This window comes from Pseudophryne corroboree, chromosome 5 (genome assembly GCF_028390025.1).
Source record: "Pseudophryne corroboree isolate aPseCor3 chromosome 5, aPseCor3.hap2, whole genome shotgun sequence".
NCBI lineage: Eukaryota > Metazoa > Chordata > Amphibia > Anura > Myobatrachidae > Pseudophryne > Pseudophryne corroboree.
Genome location: NC_086448.1, coordinates 794,057,345 through 794,077,827, shown reverse-complemented (window position 1 = coordinate 794,077,827; position 20,483 = coordinate 794,057,345). Strand labels below are relative to the sequence as shown.

General features: G+C 41.7%; 1 long non-coding RNA gene across 1 annotated transcript in view; it reads right to left on the bottom strand.

Annotated features, from left to right (window-relative positions):
• Positions 1 to 624: 624 nt before the first annotated feature.
• Positions 625 to 20,483, bottom strand: part of LOC134929475 (uncharacterized) — a 118,194-nt gene continuing 98,335 nt past the window's right edge. Inside the window, exons 2-3 of the long non-coding RNA XR_010178580.1 lie at positions 2,240 to 2,311; positions 625 to 760 (exon numbers count right to left, since the gene is read on the bottom strand). This is a non-coding gene — a long non-coding RNA (uncharacterized LOC134929475). The remainder of the gene's footprint in view (positions 761 to 2,239; positions 2,312 to 20,483) is intronic.

The window sequence follows — 20,483 nt, the reverse complement described above, 5'->3', positions numbered from 1 at the left end:
TTAGGGTTAGGCTGTCGGAGGGGAGGTTAATGTTAAGCACTAGAGGAAGGGTTAGGCTGTGGAGGGGAGGGTAAGGCTGCAGGTAGGGAGCATTAGGGTTAGACACAACGCATTTCACCAAGATGGAATCATGTGTGAGAAAAAAAGCTGAAAATGTTGGTAACTACATTATTACATTTACTTATAAAGAGCCAGATATACGAGTTCGGTATGAAATTCCACTCGTCGGGATGCTGGCGATCACATGACTGACATTGGCATCCCGACATGGAGGATTCCAACTTTGGAGTAGGTATTTTTAAGCCCCCTCTCCTCTAGCATACCCTCTGAGGATGGTGGCTAGTGCTAACCACCCACAGTGCCTAACTATCTCCCCCTAGTGCCTAGCTCTAACCCTCCCTTCCTGGCCCTAACCCTAACAGTGACCCCGATACTTAAATTCGGGATATCGGTGTTCCGGTACTGGTCTACCGAGTGATATTTGGATTTCGGCGTTAGTCACATGACCACCGGTATCCTGTCCATCGGATGCTAAACACATCCCAGATGTACTACCATAAATAAGTGCGTAAGAGCAATGGAATTAGGTTAAAGATAAATGATCAGACTTACAATTGGGCCAAATCTTGAATATTTCATGTTATGTGACCACCATTAGTGCAGACGTGTACCAACACTTCGCTCGCCACTCTTCGGACACGGTTGCTCGCTCCTCATCCCTTTGCTCACCACAGGTTACAGTACTATTCCCAATAGATGTCTAAGTGGATAGTAAATCAGACAATTGTTGAGAAAATGTGTAAAACCAAACAAAACACGTGTCGATCATTTAGGCGCTGACCATTGTCACATCGATCATTTGAACCTGTGGACCTCAAGCACTGTTGACCTTTCATCTGTTGACCTTTGTACCTATTGACCTTTTGTACTTGACGACCTAATGCATGTGTCTGTCGACTAACATATTGTCGAACTATCATCCGGATATCCTAGTATATTGATACTTCTCCGTAGTGGAGCATGGTGGGACCATTTAATGCCGATGTGCCCCAGGACCACTTTCATTTGCCAATCCGCCCCTGGGTAAATCTCAGCATGTTATATGTTGTACTACTTAAGGGCCCTACACACCGGCAGATAACACTGCACGATATGAACGTTCTCTTTCATTAATGAACGAGACCTTGTTCATATCGTGCAGTGTGTAGGCACCAACGATGATCGATGCGAGGCCCCGCGCTCGTTCATCGTTGGTGCCCCGTCGCTTATGCCATATTAGCATGCATTGCTATGATGACGGGGGCAGTGAAGAAACTTCACTACCCCCTTCACCTCCTCCCCTCCGCCGGGTCGCCCGTCTGCCGTATTGGTGGTTGGGCAGCTCGGCAGCGGGTCGCCCAGTCTGTAGGGCCCTTTAGATTAAGCTTTGTGCGCTTACCCTAATCGTGACAGATTTACTAAACTTGAATATAATGCAGTTTTATTTATTTGCATTTGAAATGCTTCCGTTGAATTAATATTAACAATTAATGCTCGGAAATCAAGAATAGATTAGATGATTGCGTCTTATATAGAAAATAGAAATGTATTTTTGGTACGAAATTCCCAGGTAGAAATCTCTAAATCTTGTCTGTGGAAATGAAGATTATTTCATACGTATGATATGTATTCGTAGGCGCTGTGTTTGTTTTTCTGGAAATGATAAACATCGCAATGATAAATGTTCTAGTCAAATGACTTCAATTTACTTATCACACTTTTCTATTTCCTTTGCAGTTGAAACCACACTGACATCAATGCTTTTCTATTGCACAAATTGTGTTTAAGACTTCATCAATAACCGACATTGAATCTAAAATATATATATATATATATATATATATATATATATATTTATTTTTTTTGGTATAGAGTGTATGTTTGTTTGTTTATATTTTATTATATTTTTAATTGGCTTAGCTCAGATCATTATTTGTGTTCCATATTGTAAATACTGTTCTAGCTAATTCTGGCTGGTGTTGAGAACTTTTTATTTCTCTCTACCGAGCTCACACCCAGCCCGTCTGTAGTTCACCAAACAGTTATTTGCTTAAAACGACCGTGCGTGTTCCGTAGCCTCATTCCCAGACGGATTATCCGGCCTTTCAGCACTGAGCTGCAGAGAGAGGCTGCAGAACATGTTCTAGCTTTGATGTCAGCCGGTGGCTGAGGTCCAACAGTCTTGTGGCAAGATACTCACCAGTGTTATTTTGTTCATGTGTTTTTCCCGGAATTCTGCCACATTCTTTTTTCACTGTGCTGAAATCAAATACTGAGAAAACAATAATTACCCTCCATAACTTGTGAAACCACACATACCTCGCTTCCCATTTACAAAGGAGTAAATAATAATTAGGGTATAAAGTTTGCAATTGAACATTATAACCCTTAAAAGGCGATGTTAAGTTATTTCACATTTTGTCTATGCATTTGTTTGCTTTCTCTATCAGATATTTAAAACAATCTGTTTTTTTTAGTTTAATTCAACACTGTACTCAGAGGGGTGTGGTATGCAAGGTAGATAGTAACTAGGTCGACAGTCTCTAGGTCGACCACTATTGGTCGACAGTAACTAAGAAAAACTCATGTCGACCTTTTGACCTGTCGACCTAGAACATGTTGACCTAGAGAAACAAAAAATAAGGTTTGTTGGCGCTGGGCAGAACTGTGTGAATATAAATTGGAATCAGCAGCCACCTGGTAAGGAGGTAGCCAGCCTCCTTAGCAATTAGCAATTAAAAACAAACAAACACCAGGTCGGCGCTTAAAAATCCAATAGTGCTGCCAAATATAATAAAACAATTTATTAAGCTAGCAAAGAAAAATAAAAATAAAAAACACAAAGAAACATATATAAAAAATAATAAAAATAAAAACTGATATTGGACCACAATATTATATATCACATAAAACTAGGGTGTATTGCACCTCAGATGATAGCATATATATGCTTAGAATAAAAACATATAGGAGTGGGTCACCGGTTTTCACCTAAACAGCTTTCAATACATTGAGATTAAATTCTAAATTGTTCAGTCTCTCACAGTTCAGAAAGAGTATGTCCTCCGGCTAATGAGTTCAGCCTCTGTAACCATATATTTAAGGTATAATTTTCCACGTATTGGATATGATTTGAAAGAACCGTACGGTTTCAATTACTCACTGAATCGCTGTCCTTGCTTTCCTATGCACGGTGGGTAATGCAAAGCCGCTTTCTATCACCCTTTGCACGGGTGAGACATCCGTCGGCGGCACCCACAGGGATTGGATGTTTTCTTTAGCGCAGCACGATGTTAATGAGCTGAACTGCCGTGTATCATCCCTGGTTTAAAGGTAGCTGTGCTCAGCAAGACAGACTGATGATGTTAGAGATGTGTAGAAATAGGAAGTCCGATCTCATCACAAGCAGGCTGATTGCCGGCAACAGGTTGCAGACTGCTTGATGTTGTAGAAAAGCCGGTATATTTCTCCTGTGAGCACTTTGGTAGTCTCAGTAATAATCTCAGTGACCCGTCCTCTCTGTCTCCTCAACGCGTTTCTCCGCACCCCAGGCGGCTTCTTCAAGAGGCAAAGTATTCTCTTCTGAGCACTTTCTATCTTTTATACCCTGTGCTTTGTAATTAGTGAGAATAGGTGTGTACAAAATCACAGCAGGTGCCTCATTCATCACTCTCTTACAGAGCCAGGGATTAGCTCAGGGGATCAGTTAATATGGTCCATTATAAAAATTGTTATCGTTCTACCCATAACAATGATATATAACCTAATACAATTTGATCATAATAATTAATATATAAAAAAGAAAATTGTTGCTAAGCGGACACAACAAAAAACTACATAACTACATAAGTCTATAGAAATCCATAAAGCCACATGTTTAAAAGCACATACACCTCATAGAAAACAAAATATACAGTCATTTCATTTCTTTAATCACAGTAGTGGCATAACAATAAGGTAATAGAGCACTTAGAATGCTTAGGATGTTATTTAATAAATGTTATATTAATATAGAAAATTTTTTTTTTGGGATCAAATAATTAACCAAAACATAACATAATATTATAAGAATACACCCACCCCTTACTAATATTGTGCCTATAGATCTATATAGCGGGGCCACAAATTGACTAAATAATAATATAATTAATTAAATTTATTGAAAAGTATACTTTATAATCCGGAACCAGAGATCTCAAATTAAAAATGTTCTATGGCTAAGCACCCAAAAACGCGATCAGACCTGATAAATGGCATGCCTCTAGCTGTATAGGGGCAATGCCAAGTCAGATCGCGGTCATGGGAGCCAACAATGCACATTGAATTAACCACATCAGTCAAACCATATGGCAGAGGCCAATGAACTTCCGTTTCATCGGTGCACAGACAGAATGCGCCCTCCCACCCACCCACATGTGGGATTGGAGCTGAAAAGATAAACCTAACTAACATAAGAAAAAACAAACACAGATACACAAGAATCTAAATGAATTCTAGGTCGATTGTTTCATTCAACCCTTGTGGTTTCAATGTCTGTAATTTCCAAATCCATGCAGCTTCTTGACGGCAGAGTGTTCTAAATCTATCTCCACCTCTAGGGGTAACCTTAATTTGTTCGAGCCCAATTATTTGGAGACAAGCAGGGTTATTAGCATGAGCTTCTGCATAGTGACGGGAGACACTATGGTTCATAAAGCCCCTAAGAATATTTCTCCTATGCTCCATGAAGCGTAATTTAAGTGCCCTAGTTGTTCGCCCAACATAATAAAGCTGGCACGAACACCGCAATAAGTACACTACAAAATGCGTACTGCAATTAATAAAGGTTTGTATTTTAAATTCCTTTTTTGAAACAGACGAAGAAATTTGTTTGGTTTTATTGACAACATGAGTACATGTAGTACACCTGTTGTGATTACACCTAAAGAAACCAACTACCTGTGAACCCACTAATGTTTGTTGCTTACTCATCTCAGTATCATCACGAGACCTCTTGAAAAAGCTGGGAGCCAGTATGTTTCTAAGATTTTTTGCCTTTTTAAATATAATCGTAGGATTTGTAGGAAGAGCAGTACTCAAAACTGGATCAGTCAACAATAACTTATAATTGCGTTTGATTATGCAAGAAATTTTATTCGCTTTTACATTATATTTGGATTTGAAAGCCAATTTAAATTCATTTATTTTATGAGTTTTTTTCTTATCATTTTTGGATATAGAGTTCTCAATAGGTTTTTTTAAAGGGGGATCTTGTACCCTTATATTACATGAATTTTCATTCACATCTCCAACCTCATTATCTAATGGTACATTATTTATCTTAAGAATATTCTCCCTGTTCAACGTTTGTGAATATGCAACAGCCTCTTCTAAAATGCTCTCAGGATAGTCACGTTCCCTTAAAGAAGTGATAAGTTCCTCAGCTTGTTCAGCAAATGTACAATCTAATGTACAATTACGTCTAATCCTATACAGTTGACTTTTGGGTACATTATTTAACCAGCTTTTCTTGTGATTACTCGTATATGGGATATAGCTACAGGTGTCAACAGTTTTTTTATAAGATGACACTATCAGTTTTTCCTCTACCACCTCCACCGTAACGTCCAAAAAATTAATACGTGTGGGATTGTGTGTACAGGTGAAGGATAAACCATATTTATTATTATTAAGAAATTCAACAAAATTGGTAACTGTGTCAACATCCCCTTTCCAAATGAAAAGCAGGTCGTCGATATAGCGACAATAGAGGACCAGGTTCGCAGAGTAGGGGCCTTCCCAGATTAAAGTCTGTTCAAGGTCACCCATGTAGATGTTAGCGAAACTCGGTGCGAACCTGGTCCCCATCGCTGTACCGAGTACCTGTAGATAGTGACAGTGATCAAACAAAAAGTGATTGTGTGTTAAAATAAAATAAATAGCAGAAGTGATAAAGTTGCGTTTCATCTCTGAGTCCATTCCGGTTTTAATGAGTGCAGTATCCACAGCTTGCACTCCTTTAGCATGTGGAATATTAGTGTACAGAGCTTGTACATCACAGGTGATTAGTATATAATCAGAGGTCCATTTATGGCCTTCAACTAATTGAATAAACTCAGTAGTATCCCGGATATGGGACCTCAGAGATGTTGCGCAAGGTTGTAAAAAGTGATCAACATAATAGGATAAATTAGACGTAAGACCCCCTATCCCAGAAATAATAGGTCGCCCTGGGGGATCGTGGAGTGTTTTGTGAATTTTGGGGAGGTGATAATATGTCGGGACGATAGGGTGGAGGGGGTAGAGGAAATTAAACTCATCCTGAGTAATCACACCCTCAAATTTAGCATTTTCTAATAGCTTTTTTAGTTCTAGCTGATATTTACGGGAGGGGTCTGCAGTTAATGCTTGATAGAAATTTTTGTCCAATAATTGGCGTTTGGCTTCTTTTAGATAATCACATGTGTCCTGGACCACTAGTCCCCCCCCTTTATCTGCTGGTTTAATTGTGAGTGTCATATCATTAGCTAGTAATTTAAGGACTCTCCGTTCCTCACTATTTAGATTATATAAACACGAATGTGTCTTAGTATCACATAGAGCTCGAAAATCATTCAAAGATTGAATATAAAAAGTTTCTATAGCACTAGTCCTATGTTGTAAAGGATAAAATTGAGATTTATTTTTAAACACAGGTTCTGAGGTGTTATTAATGTCAAAAATCAAAGTTTCTGATATAATCTGGGTTTCACAAGCTGCACTCTCTATAAGTAACTCATTAAGTATAGTCAGACCTGATTGATCATCTCGATCTAGTATTACTTGTGTCTCAGGTTTTGATATATTATTAGTGCATGCAAAAAACCTTTTTCTACATAGACTCCTAACGTACCTATTGAGTTCTATAAATAATTCAAAAAAATTTGGCTTTGTAGTTGGGGCAAAATTCATACCCTTAGCTAATACCTTGATTTCCAATTGATTAAGGGGTTTGGAGGAAAGGTTAAAAACCGTATCGGCACCTAATGGAATCGTTGGTTCTTTCTTCCTCCCCCTCTGTCCCCCTCGTCTTCCCCTTCTGGTTCCCTTGCTCTTTTTGGGGTTCCTGCTAGGGGTTCGTATCTGTTGTAGTGTTGAAAATGAGGGGAGGGGGCTAGATCCCCTAATCTCCTGTTTGGATCTAAAAAAGACTCCTGATGGGTTTTAGACTCATATTTTGATTTGGTATAATAATTATTATGGGGATGTTTTTTCTCCAATTTATTGTACCGAACTTCCCTCCACCCGGGTGATCCTGATGGATGAGAGTAAGATTTTCTCATCTGATTCCTTCCACGGTTTTGATATTGGACAGTGGACCTAGGGGAATAATATTCATCTCTTCCCCCATAATCTGTTCTCCTATCATATTGAAGCTTTTCTTGGTTGGAGTTCAGAGGATTGAGTGGTTTTTCCCGTTTCCGATTTTTGGAAAAACTTCTTACACAATCAGACTGATAATCCAATAGATCTCTGGCAAATTTCTTTTCCTTCCTCTCAATCGTCTCTCTCTCATACTCTTCTATTCTCTTATTGACTATTATTTCTCTTTCTTTATAATATGGCTCCTCCTTATGTTTAACCAATTGTTCTTGTACCACCTTAATCTCTTTTTCAATCTCTATGAGTTTGGATTCTCTATAATCAATTAGTAATTGCATTAATGCCATAGAACATTTATCCAAAACATTCTCCCACTGTATTCTCAGTTCCGGATTATCCTGAAATGATAGACTCTTAAAGATCCGCAGACCTCGAGGAATTTTGTTATTTTCAATATATTTAGTAAGGGTGGTTTTATCCCACCAGTGTCTACATTCTGCTTTCAATAATTCCTCGAGTCTGCTAGAATCCTGAAAAAATCCATCATGCACTGGATTGTCTTTTTTCTTATTAACATTCTCAGAGGTGTATTTCTTAAGTACTTCATGTCTACGCTGTATTCTGTCCGCATAGCAAGCAACATTCATATTGTATAAACACAGTGCTGACCTGCTGCCCAAAAACTCTGGCAATTTAGAACAAGAAACAAAAAATAAGGTTTGTTGGCGCTGGGCAGAACTGTGTGAATATAAATTGGAATCAGCAGCCACCTGGTAAGGAGGTAGCCAGCCTCCTTAGCAATTAGCAATTAAAAACAAACAAACACCAGGTCGGCGCTTAAAAATCCAATAGTGCTGCCAAATATAATAAAACAATTTATTAAGCTAGCAAAGAAAAATAAAAATAAAAAACACAAAGAAACATATATATTGGGCAGCAGGTCAGCACTGTGTTTATACAATATGAATGTCTTTAAGAGTCTATCATTTCAGGATAATCCGGAACTGAGAATACAGTGGGAGAATGTTTTGGATAAATGTTCTATGGCATTAATGCAATTACTAATTGATTATAGAGAATCCAAACTCATAGAGATTGAAAAAGAGATTAAGGTGGTACAAGAACAATTGGTTAAACATAAGGAGGAGCCATATTATAAAGAAAGAGAAATAATAGTCAATAAGAGAATAGAAGAGTATGAGAGAGAGACGATTGAGAGGAAGGAAAAGAAATTTGCCAGAGATCTATTGGATTATCAGTCTGATTGTGTAAGAAGTTTTTCCAAAAATCGGAAACGGGAAAAACCACTCAATCCTCTGAACTCCAACCAAGAAAAGCTTCAATATGATAGGAGAACAGATTATGGGGGAAGAGATGAATATTATTCCCCTAGGTCCACTGTCCAATATCAAAACCGTGGAAGGAATCAGATGAGAAAATCTTACTCTCATCCATCAGGATCACCCGGGTGGAGGGAAGTTCGGTACAATAAATGGGAGAAAAAACATCCCCATAATAATTATTATACCAAATCAAAATATGAGTCTAAAACCCATCAGGAGTCTTTTTTAGATCCAAACAGGAGATTAGGGGATCTAGCCCCCTCCCCTCATTTTCAACACTACAACAGATACGAACCCCTAGCAGGAACCCCAAAAAGAGCAAGGGAACCAGAAGGGGAAGACGAGGGGGACAGAGGGGGAGGAAGAAAGAACCAACGATTCCATTAGGTGCCGATACGGTTTTTAACCTTTCCTCCAAACCCCTTAATCAATTGGAAATCAAGGTATTAGCTAAGGGTATGAATTTTGCCCCAACTACAAAGCCAAATTTTTTTGAATTATTTATAGAACTCAATAGGTACGTTAGGAGTCTATGTAGAAAAAGGTTTTTTGCATGCACTAATAATATATCAAAACCTGAGACACAAGTAATACTAGATCGAGATGATCAATCAGGTCTGACTATACTTAATGAGTTACTTATAGAGAGTGCAGCTTGTGAAACCCAGATTATATCAGAAACTTTGATTTTTGACATTAATAACACCTCAGAACCTGTGTTTAAAAATAAATCTCAATTTTATCCTTTACAACATAGGACTAGTGCTATAGAAACTTTTTATATTCAATCTTTGAATGATTTTCGAGCTCTATGTGATACTAAGACACATTCGTGTTTATATAATCTAAATAGTGAGGAACGGAGAGTCCTTAAATTACTAGCTAATGATATGACACTCACAATTAAACCAGCAGATAAAGGGGGGGGACTAGTGGTCCAGGACACATGTGATTATCTAAAAGAAGCCAAACGCCAATTATTGGACAAAAATTTCTATCAAGCATTAACTGCAGACCCCTCCCGTAAATATCAGCTAGAATTAAAAAAGCTATTAGAAAATGCTAAATTTGAGGGTGTGATTACTCAGGATGAGTTTAATTTCCTCTACCCCCTCCACCCTATCGTCCCGACATATTATCACCTCCCCAAAATTCACAAAACACTCCACGATCCCCCAGGGCGACCTATTATTTCTGGGATAGGGGGTCTTACGTCTAATTTATCCTATTATGTTGATCACTTTTTACAACCTTGCGCAACATCTCTGAGGTCCCATATCCGGGATACTACTGAGTTTATTCAATTAGTTGAAGGCCATAAATGGACCTCTGATTATATACTAATCACCTGTGATGTACAAGCTCTGTACACTAATATTCCACATGCTAAAGGAGTGCAAGCTGTGGATACTGCACTCATTAAAACCGGAATGGACTCAGAGATGAAACGCAACTTTATCACTTCTGCTATTTATTTTATTTTAACACACAATCACTTTTTGTTTGATCACTGTCACTATCTACAGGTACTCGGTACAGCGATGGGGACCAGGTTCGCACCGAGTTTCGCTAACATCTACATGGGTGACCTTGAACAGACTTTAATCTGGGAAGGCCCCTACTCTGCGAACCTGGTCCTCTATTGTCGCTATATCGACGACCTGTTTTTCATTTGGAAAGGGGATGTTGACACAGTTACCAATTTTGTTGAATTTCTTAATAATAATAAATATGGTTTATCCTTCACCTGTACACACAATCCCACACGTATTAATTTTTTGGACGTTACGGTGGAGGTGGTAGAGGAAAAACTGATAGTGTCATCTTATAAAAAAACTGTTGACACCTGTAGCTATATCCCATATACGAGTAATCACAAGAAAAGCTGGTTAAATAATGTACCCAAAAGTCAACTGTATAGGATTAGACGTAATTGTACATTAGATTGTACATTTGCTGAACAAGCTGAGGAACTTATCACTTCTTTAAGGGAACGTGACTATCCTGAGAGCATTTTAGAAGAGGCTGTTGCATATTCACAAACGTTGAACAGGGAGAATATTCTTAAGATAAATAATGTACCATTAGATAATGAGGTTGGAGATGTGAATGAAAATTCATGTAATATAAGGGTACAAGATCCCCCTTTAAAAAAACCTATTGAGAACTCTATATCCAAAAATGATAAGAAAAAAACTCATAAAATAAATGAATTTAAATTGGCTTTCAAATCCAAATATAATAGCGAATAAAATTTCTTGCATAATCAAACGCAATTATAAGTTATTGTTGACTGATCCAGTTTTGAGTACTGCTCTTCCTACAAATCCTACGATTATATTTAAAAAGGCAAAAAATCTTAGAAACATACTGGCTCCCAGCTTTTTCAAGAGGTCTCGTGGTGATACTGAGATGAGTAAGCAACAAACATTAGTGGGTTCACAGGTAGTTGGTTTCTTTAGGTGTAATCACAACAGGTGTACTACATGTACTCATGTTGTCAATAAAACCAAACAAATTTCTTCGTCTGTTTCAAAAAAGGAATTTAAAATACAAACCTTTATTAATTGCAGTACGCATTTTGTAGTGTACTTATTGCGGTGTTCGTGCCAGCTTTATTATGTTGGGCGAACAACTAGGGCACTTAAATTACGCTTCATGGAGCATAGGAGAAATATTCTTAGGGGCTTTATGAACCATAGTGTCTCCCGTCACTATGCAGAAGCTCATGCTAATAACCCTGCTTGTCTCCAAATAATTGGGCTCGAACAAATTAAGGTTACCCCTAGAGGTGGAGATAGATTTAGAACACTCTGCCGTCAAGAAGCTGCATGGATTTGGAAATTACAGACATTGAAACCACAAGGGTTGAATGAAACAATCGACCTAGAATTCATTTAGATTCTTGTGTATCTGTGTTTGTTTTTTCTTATGTTAGTTAGGTTTATCTTTTCAGCTCCAATCCCACATGTGGGTGGGTGGGAGGGCGCATTCTGTCTGTGCACCGATGAAACGGAAGTTCATTGGCCTCTGCCATATGGTTTGACTGATGTGGTTAATTCAATGTGCATTGTTGGCTCCCATGACCGCGATCTGACTTGGCATTGCCCCTATACAGCTAGAGGCATGCCATTTATCAGGTCTGATCGCGTTTTTGGGTGCTTAGCCATAGAACATTTTTAATTTGAGATCTCTGGTTCCGGATTATAAAGTATACTTTTCAATAAATGTAATTAATTATATTATTATTTAGTCAATTTGTGGCCCCGCTATATAGATCTATAGGCACAATATTAGTAAGGGGTGGGTGTATTCTTATAATATTATGTTATGTTTTGGTTAATTATTTGATCCCAAAATTTTTTTTTTCTATATTAATATAACATTTATTAAATAACATCCTAAGCATTCTAAGTGCTCTATTACCTTATTGTTATGCCACTACTGTGATTAAAGAAATGAAATGACTGTATATTTTGTTTTCTATGAGGTGTATGTGCTTTTAAACATGTGGCTTTATGGATTTCTATAGACTTATGTAGTTATGTAGTTTTTTGTTGTGTCCGCTTAGCAACAATTTTCTTTTTTATATATTAATTATTATGATCAAATTGTATTAGGTTATATATCATTGTTATGGGTAGAACTATAACAATTTTTATAATGGACCATATTAACTGATCCCCTGAGCTAATCCCTGGCTCTGTAAGAGAGTGATGAATGAGGCACCTGCTGTGATTTTGTACACACCTATTCTCACTAATTACAAAGCACAGGGTATAAAAGATAGAAAGTGCTCAGAAGAGAATACTTTGCCTCTTGAAGAAGCCGCCTGGGGTGCGGAGAAACGCGTTGAGGAGACAGAGAGGACGGGTCACTGAGATTATTACTGAGACTACCAAAGTGCTCACAGGAGAAATATACCGGCTTTTCTACAACATCAAGCAGTCTGCAACCTGTTGCCGGCAATCAGCCTGCTTGTGATGAGATCGGACTTCCTATTTCTACACATCTCTAACATCATCAGTCTGTCTTGCTGAGCACAGCTACCTTTAAACCAGGGATGATACACGGCAGTTCAGCTCATTAACATCGTGCTGCGCTAAAGAAAACATCCAATCCCTGTGGGTGCCGCCGACGGATGTCTCACCCGTGCAAAGGGTGATAGAAAGCGGCTTTGCATTACCCACCGTGCATAGGAAAGCAAGGACAGCGATTCAGTAAATAAATTGAAACCGTACGGTTCTTTCAAATCATATCCAATACGTGGAAAATTATACCTTAAATATATGGTTACAGAGGCTGAACTCATTAGCCGGAGGACATACTCTTTCTGAACTGTGAGAGACTGAACAATTTAGAATTTAATCTCAATGTATTGAAAGCTGTTTAGGTGAAAACCGGTGACCCACTCCTATATGTTTTTATTCTAAGCATATATATGCTATCATCTGAGGTGCAATACACCCTAGTTTTATGTTGACCTAGAGACCCTGTCGACCTAGTTACTGTCGACCAATAGTGGTCGACCTAGATAGTGTCGAACTAGTTACTGTCGACAGGGGCGGATCCAGAAGAAAATGATAGGGGTGGCACCATGGAAAGGGCAAGTACATTTGCGTGCGGCTTCGGTGCATGTGAGGTGGCGCTTCTTATACAATGCCCACAGTTGTAGCGCTCATTATGCAATGTCCACTGTACTGGTAGTGCCCCTTATATAGACCCCATAGTAGTGGTGGCCATTATGCAATGCCCGTATTGCCCCCAGTAGTAATGTTGCCTGTAGTAATGCCCCCAGTCATTTAGCGCCCTAGTAGTTATGCCCCCAGTGGTAATGCCCCTGCAGTTATGACCCCAGTAGTTTTACCCCCCCCCCCTTTAGTTTAGCCTCCCAGTGGTAATGCCCCCAGTAGTGCCTGCTTGTCGTTTAGCCACCAGTAGTAATGCCCCCCTGTAGTTTGCCCCATTGTAGTTTAGCCCCTGTAGTTATGCCCCCCTTGTAGTTTAGCCCCCAGTTGTAATGCCCCCAGTAGTTTAGCACCCCTGTAGTTTAGCCTCCAAGTAGTTATGCCTCCAGTAGTTTGGCCCCCAAGTAGTAATGCCCCTGTAGTTACGCTGCCAGCAGTAATGCCCTCCTGTAGTATGCCCCCAGTAGTTAGCCCCTTTGTAGTTGACCCCCAGTAATAATGTCCCCCAGTAGTTTGCCCCCAGTAGATGCCCCCCAGTAATAATTTCCCCCAGTAGATGCCCCCCAGTAACAATGTCCTCCAGTAGTTTGCCCCCAGTAGTAATGCCCCCAATAGATGACCCCCCAGTAGATGCCCCCCAGTAATAATGCCCCCAGTAGATGGCCCACAGTAAAAATGTCCCCCAGTAGCTGCCCCCAGTAGTAATGCCCCCAATAGATGACCCCCCATTAGTAATGCCCCTAGTAGATGACCCCCAGTAATAATGCCCCCAGTAGTAATGCCCCCAGTAGATGCCCCCCAGTAATAATGCCCCCAGTAGTTTGCCCTCAGTAGTAATGCCCCCCCCAGTAGTAATGCCCCTTGTTGATGCCCCCCAGTAGTAATGTCCCCCGTAGTTTGCCCCCAGTAGATGCCCCCGCTGCATTAAGGAAGAAAAAACCATCATACTTACCGAGCCCCGTTCCCGCTACCAGACCGCTGCAGTCCTCCTCTTGGCGTCCGCTCCTCAGCACTATGAGAGAGACGTCATGACTGACGTCTCTCCCATAGCGCACGCCGCACAGTGACAGCGCCGGAAGCCAGAGCTCAGTACTGAGCTCCTGCCTCCGGCTGCTGCTGTGCAGGGAGACGGGCGCCCGCTGGTAACACAATCTCAGTGGGCGCCCAACATCTCCCTGTGTGGCGCCGGGGGGGGGGGGGGGGGGGACGTAGACCACAAATGACAGGGGGGGCACGGGCCCGAGTGCCCCCCTCCTGGATCCGCTACTGACTGTCGACCTAGAGACCGGATCCCACTCAGAGCCATAAGAGGGTTTTAATGCGCCCTGTGCCAGCCCCTTCCCCTTTGCGCATGACATCACACATAGGGAGCGGGACAGCAAGCACCAAGAAGCACGACAGTGCTCCGTGCAGCAGTACCAGGATTGGACTGGCCCACAGGGGTACAAGTGAAACCCAATACTTGTGGACCTACCCCCTTCTCTAGGGATCAGATTCCAGACTGCGCACTTGAATTATACATTATGCTGCACGGGACTATATTTTCTACAGTCCATCGCTGTCATTAATCTGGTTTATTATCATGCACTAGCAGTATTTATAATGCATCCGGAAAGTATTCACAGCGCTTCACTTTTTCCACATTTTGTTATGTTACAGCCTTATTCCAAAATGCAATAAATTTATTTTTCCCTCAAAATTCTACACACAATACCCAATAATGACAACGTGAAAAAAATTTTGGGGGATTTTTGCAAATTTATTAAAAATAAATAACTAAGAAATCACATGTACATAAGTGTTCACAGCCTTTGCCATGACGCTCAGAATTGAGCTCAGGTGCATCCTGTTTCCACTGATCATCCTTGAGATGTTCCTACAGTTTAATTGGAGTCCACCTGTGGTAAAGTCAGTTGTTTGGCAGCTGGTGGCACCACCCTCTCATCATGATGTCATGAGTTCAGGTGGTCGGGACAGTGAGCCGTCGGGCTGGTGGAGGAGGTCATGTGACTGTCGGTCAGCTGACCGGCGGTCACATGAATACCACCCGTGTGGCCAGCACATGGCACCGTAAAGTTATGGCGTTGAACAATTATTACTAAAGAACTAAATAAGATTGATAAAAAGTACATCGGGACTGTCCCACAAAACCAGGAGCGGATGTGCCCAGTGAGATATCATGGGATAAATATACTATGCTTTGCTTTTTAAGGCTGCCGCGTTTACTGCAGTTTCTCCACTGGACTTAAAGGGACAATTACATTCAAAATAAAACACGCTCGGTTTTATATTTAAAGTTACTGCCCCTTTAAGTGGTTTTGAAACACGCCATGTAGTAAGTGTGCCGCCATGTCTCGGCCACTGCCCAGGTCTAGGGTATGTTTAATCCGTCGCTGAGAAACAGACAGAAAGACTATGCACAGAGTTTGAGAGTTTGTATAACTTCCTCCCTGTAACCTGCACCGCTCATGTTGCCAGACGCACATGACAGAACGTAGCTCATTGCCAATCAAACATCACTTTTCAGTGAAAAACAAACCCAGCACAGGATACGGGGCCGCAAACCATCTTGAGGAAATCACACATTACGTGACGGTCCTAAATACAGGTCAGCAGTCTTTTGGCGTAGACAATACATCATTTTTTCCTCTTCTTCAGAAGTTCCAAAAAACAATGGATTTCCCAGAAACAGACAGAAACAGACAGCATCATGTTGGCAACATTTAATCAGTTTGATAAAACAAGCATTGTCAGCATCAAAGAGACGGTATGCTTAGTCTAACGCATGGAGCGACTTTGTTTGTAACTGGTGGCTATCCACTGCACTGGCTTTATATCTAATGGACTATTTTAGGATTTTAGGCTTCAAGGTCAAGATAGAAAAATAAAACCTAAAAAGGTCACCTAACAGTGATGTAACTACAATGAGTGTAGCAGGTGTACATGCCAAGGGTCCTGAGCTAAACGCAGGGCCATCTCAGCATATGGACACACAAGGCAGCTGCCCGGGGCCCCATGATTCTATGGGGTCTTCGAGTAGGTTCAGGCTGGGCCTGAGGGCATCTGCCCCTCCAGGGTGGTATCTCCAGAATTTCTTGGGATGCAGGCAGTTGTGGGTAATTGTAGATAAATGGAGAGAGACTGCGCTCACTGGGATGGGGTGTTAGTGCTGCTAGGCCTAGAGGTGTCCTACCTCCGTACTAATGTTAAGCAATGGTGAGGTCAGCGCACTTGTGGGAGAGAAGGAATGTGAGAGAAAGGGTGAAGATGTAAAGGGATGGAGAAAGAAGGGATGAAAGAAAATGGGAAGAAAGTGATGTGACAATTTGATGTATGATAGTGTTCACAAATGACCCTAATAAATATCATTATATTACGACATATCCCTTCTTTCTCCATCCCTTTCCATCTTGACCCTTTCTCTCACATTCCTTCTCTCCCACAAGTGCGCTGACCTCACCATTGCTTAACAGTTGTGGGTAATTCACATTTTCTACCTGCCCTGCAGCCAGACAGTGAATGGCTGTCAGCTTGCTGATTGGTGGATGTCTGGAGCTATCCACCAATTAGAGAGCTGACAGTGATTCACTGTATGGAAGCATGTGAAGATGTCACCAGACTGAGGGAGGGGTAAGTTATAATTTTTTTATTACCGTGAACGGGTTCGTAGAGGCCTCAGTCCATTGCTTTGGCCAAGTCCTACAATTCTGTGAATTCAGCACTTGGTGAGAGGGTCTTGATGCTGGGTTGCCCCCCTCCTCTGATACTCTTTTAAGAGCATTGCGCCCTCGAACCTAGAGTGATATAATGAGCCCACTAACTAATCTTACTATAGGTCTTGCCAATGTGTGGATTCACATTTTTCATACAATTTCCTGCTACAGATGTGTCCACATACATTATTGCTGCGTCATCCCAAACAGCCCCTCTTGGCGCACCAGATCCTGTGTGACTCTGCATCAGGAGACTGTACTGATTAATTTGATATGCAACACTTGTATATGTGTGTGCGACTGAGTCTGAATCTGTATAGGAAGTGCTACAATGCCGTGGTAGCGGCTTTTTTATACCCCAAGTTCCGTTGTGCTTCATATTAGAGATGAGCGGGTTCGGTTCTCAGAGAACCGAACCCCCCCGAACCTAGGGATCCGGGGCCATCCAATACGAATACTGTAGGATCAAAATGACCCCCAAATTCTGCGATTTTAGCTTTTATGTTTTTTTCAAAAATCATCCAGATCCAAAACCAAAACACGAAAGGGTGGTTTTGGCAAAACCAACCCAAAACCAAAACACGAGTGGGGAATATTAGAACCAAAACCAAAACACAAAACACGAAAAGTGCCCGCCGCACATCTCTACTTCATATACAGACTCAGTCGCACATAGGTATACAAGTGTCACATATCAAATTAATCTGCAAGTCTCCTGGTGCATCCTAGTTGAATTGCAGTGGAGGACAGGACCTGTCAGCTCCCTCATACCAGGCAAATCATGTCATATGGCGTATTGAGGCTAGGTGTAGGAGGACACTATTATATATTGGAGGTCATTCTGACCCGTTCGCACGCAGCAGTTCTTCGCTGCAGTGCGAACGGGTCTGGAATGCACATGCACGGCGTGCGCATTGCGCACGCGTAACATTGCGGGCAACAACGCTTACAGAGAAGAAAGCGGTCGCATCGGCGACCGCAAAGAAGATGGACAGCAAGAGGACGTTTCGGGGCGTCAACCTACCGTTTGCTGCCGTTTTCGGGGAGTGGTAAGCAAAACGCAGGCATGTCCAGGCAAACGGAGGGCGGAGGAGTGACGTTAAATCCGGGCCCATCATCGCTGGATCCATCGTACAGGGTAAGTAGGTCTAGGGCTACTCTTGTTTTGAGTGTAACTTTTTAAGCATAGCAGGGCCGCACAAGCGATCGCAGCCCTGCTATGCTAAAATACACTCCCCCATAGGCGGAGATTAGTTGATCGCACCAGCAGCAAAAAGTTGCTTGGTGCGATCAACTCGGAATGAGGGCCATTGTCTCCAACAAAGGTAGCAATATGATGACTCTTTCCCTTGGGATTCCCCTATAACCCTACACAGAGGGAGTCTCCATATGAGAATCATGGACGGACTCCAACACTGTGAATGGATAGCTTGAGCGGTGCTGCAGTTCCTGGTTTTATGTAATGCGTGGGATTGGGTGGAGAGTTTACCTCCCAATATTTTTGATTGGGAAAATTAGGTCAAAGTAGACCATGCACAATCTGATCTCCCCTTGTCACTCCCATATCTTGCAAGACCACACCCATTAACAGAGACCACACCTCTTTTAGCAGTCAGACTCTTAAGACATGCACGTTGAACTCCGGACATCACGGCTACAGTGCACACAGCAACTATACACCGACAGCAGCCATTTTGATTACTAAAACTATACTTAGAGGATTTGTCTAAGTGATGTCACAAATTCCTAGATAGGTTGTGTTTTCTTGAGTTTTGGCATATTAGTTTGAATTTCATAATATACACATGAGAATATCAGCATGGTCATTATGTCGGCAATAAACAGGCTGACATGTCTATCATGTCGGCATTCAGAATGTCGATGCTGATGAAATGTTGTCAATGTGGCTAAACCTAACCCCTACCCCTAACCAATGGTGATGACATTATGAATGTCGCCATTTGTCAACATTGACAATTAGACTGCATACCGTTTTCCTGACTACTGACTGCCCACAAACTAGCTTCCTTCAATTTGTTTTGGTGACATTTGCAGCTAAAATTATCGATGCTATCAATTTTTTAAATTAGGGAAAATCTACACAGACTTTTTTACACATTTCAATAGCACATTTGGGCATATGTTATTGCATCTGCCCTGCTCCTGGTACAGGTGGGGGAGGAGGGGAAGAAATATATGGGCACATTTATCAATGAGTGATAAAACGCATTGTAAATGCTAAAACTTTTTGCATATGGCAAATGGGGCTCCAGCCAATCCGCTCCCAGAAGCTGAACACATGACAGTTGGGAGCTTAACACATGACAGTTGGGAGCTGAACACATGACAGTTGGGAGCACTGAACACAGGACAGTTGGGAGCACTGAACACAGGACAGTTGGGAGCACTGAACACAGGACAGTTGGGAGCACTGAACACAGGACAGTTGGGAGCACTGAACACAGGACAGTTGGGAGCTGCACACATGATAATTAGGAGCTGAACACATGATAGTTAGGAGCTGAACACATGACAGTTGGGAGCTGAACACATGACAGTTGGGAGCTGAACACATGGCAGTTGGGAGCTCTGAACACAGGACAGTTAGGCGCTGAACACATGATAGTTAGGCGCTGAACACATGATAGTTGGGAGCTGAACACATGACAGTTGGGAGCTGAACACATGACAGTTGGGAGCTGAACGCATGACAGTTGGGGAGCTCCATCCCAGCATTCACAGCGGCGCCGGGCAGCCTATACAGAAGGAGAGGGGACTGCTGCAGCGGCGCTACTACCAATTATATAGCGCTGCTGCGGCTCCAGTCCCCCTTCCTCCTCCTCCTTCTTCACTGCCTGCACCGAGGGAGCTGCCAGCACAAGGAGCATGACTGTCAGCGGGGAGATGGTAAGTATCTCTCTCTCTCTTTCTTTCTCTGTCCTTTTTGCCGAAATGTGTAAAAAGGGGGACTGGCTGCCGCAATGTGTAAAAAGGGGGACACCGTCTGCCGTAATGTGTAAAAAGAGGGTCTGGCTGCCGCAATGTGTAAAAAGGGGGACGCTGTCTGCCGTAATGTGTAAAAAGGGGACGCTGTATGCCGTAATGTGTAAAAAAGGGGGACGCTGTCTGCCGTAATGTGTAAAAAGGGGGTGTGGCTGCCGCAATGTGTAAAAAGGAGGACGCTGTCTGCCGTAATGTGTAAAAAGGGGGACGCTGTCTGCTGTAATGTGTAAAAAGGAGACGTTGTCTGCCGTAATGTGTAAAAAGGGGGACGCTGTCTGCCGTACTGTGTAAAAAAGGGGACGCTGTCTGCCGTAATGTGTAAAAAGGGGGCGCTGTCTGCTGTAATGTGTAAAAAA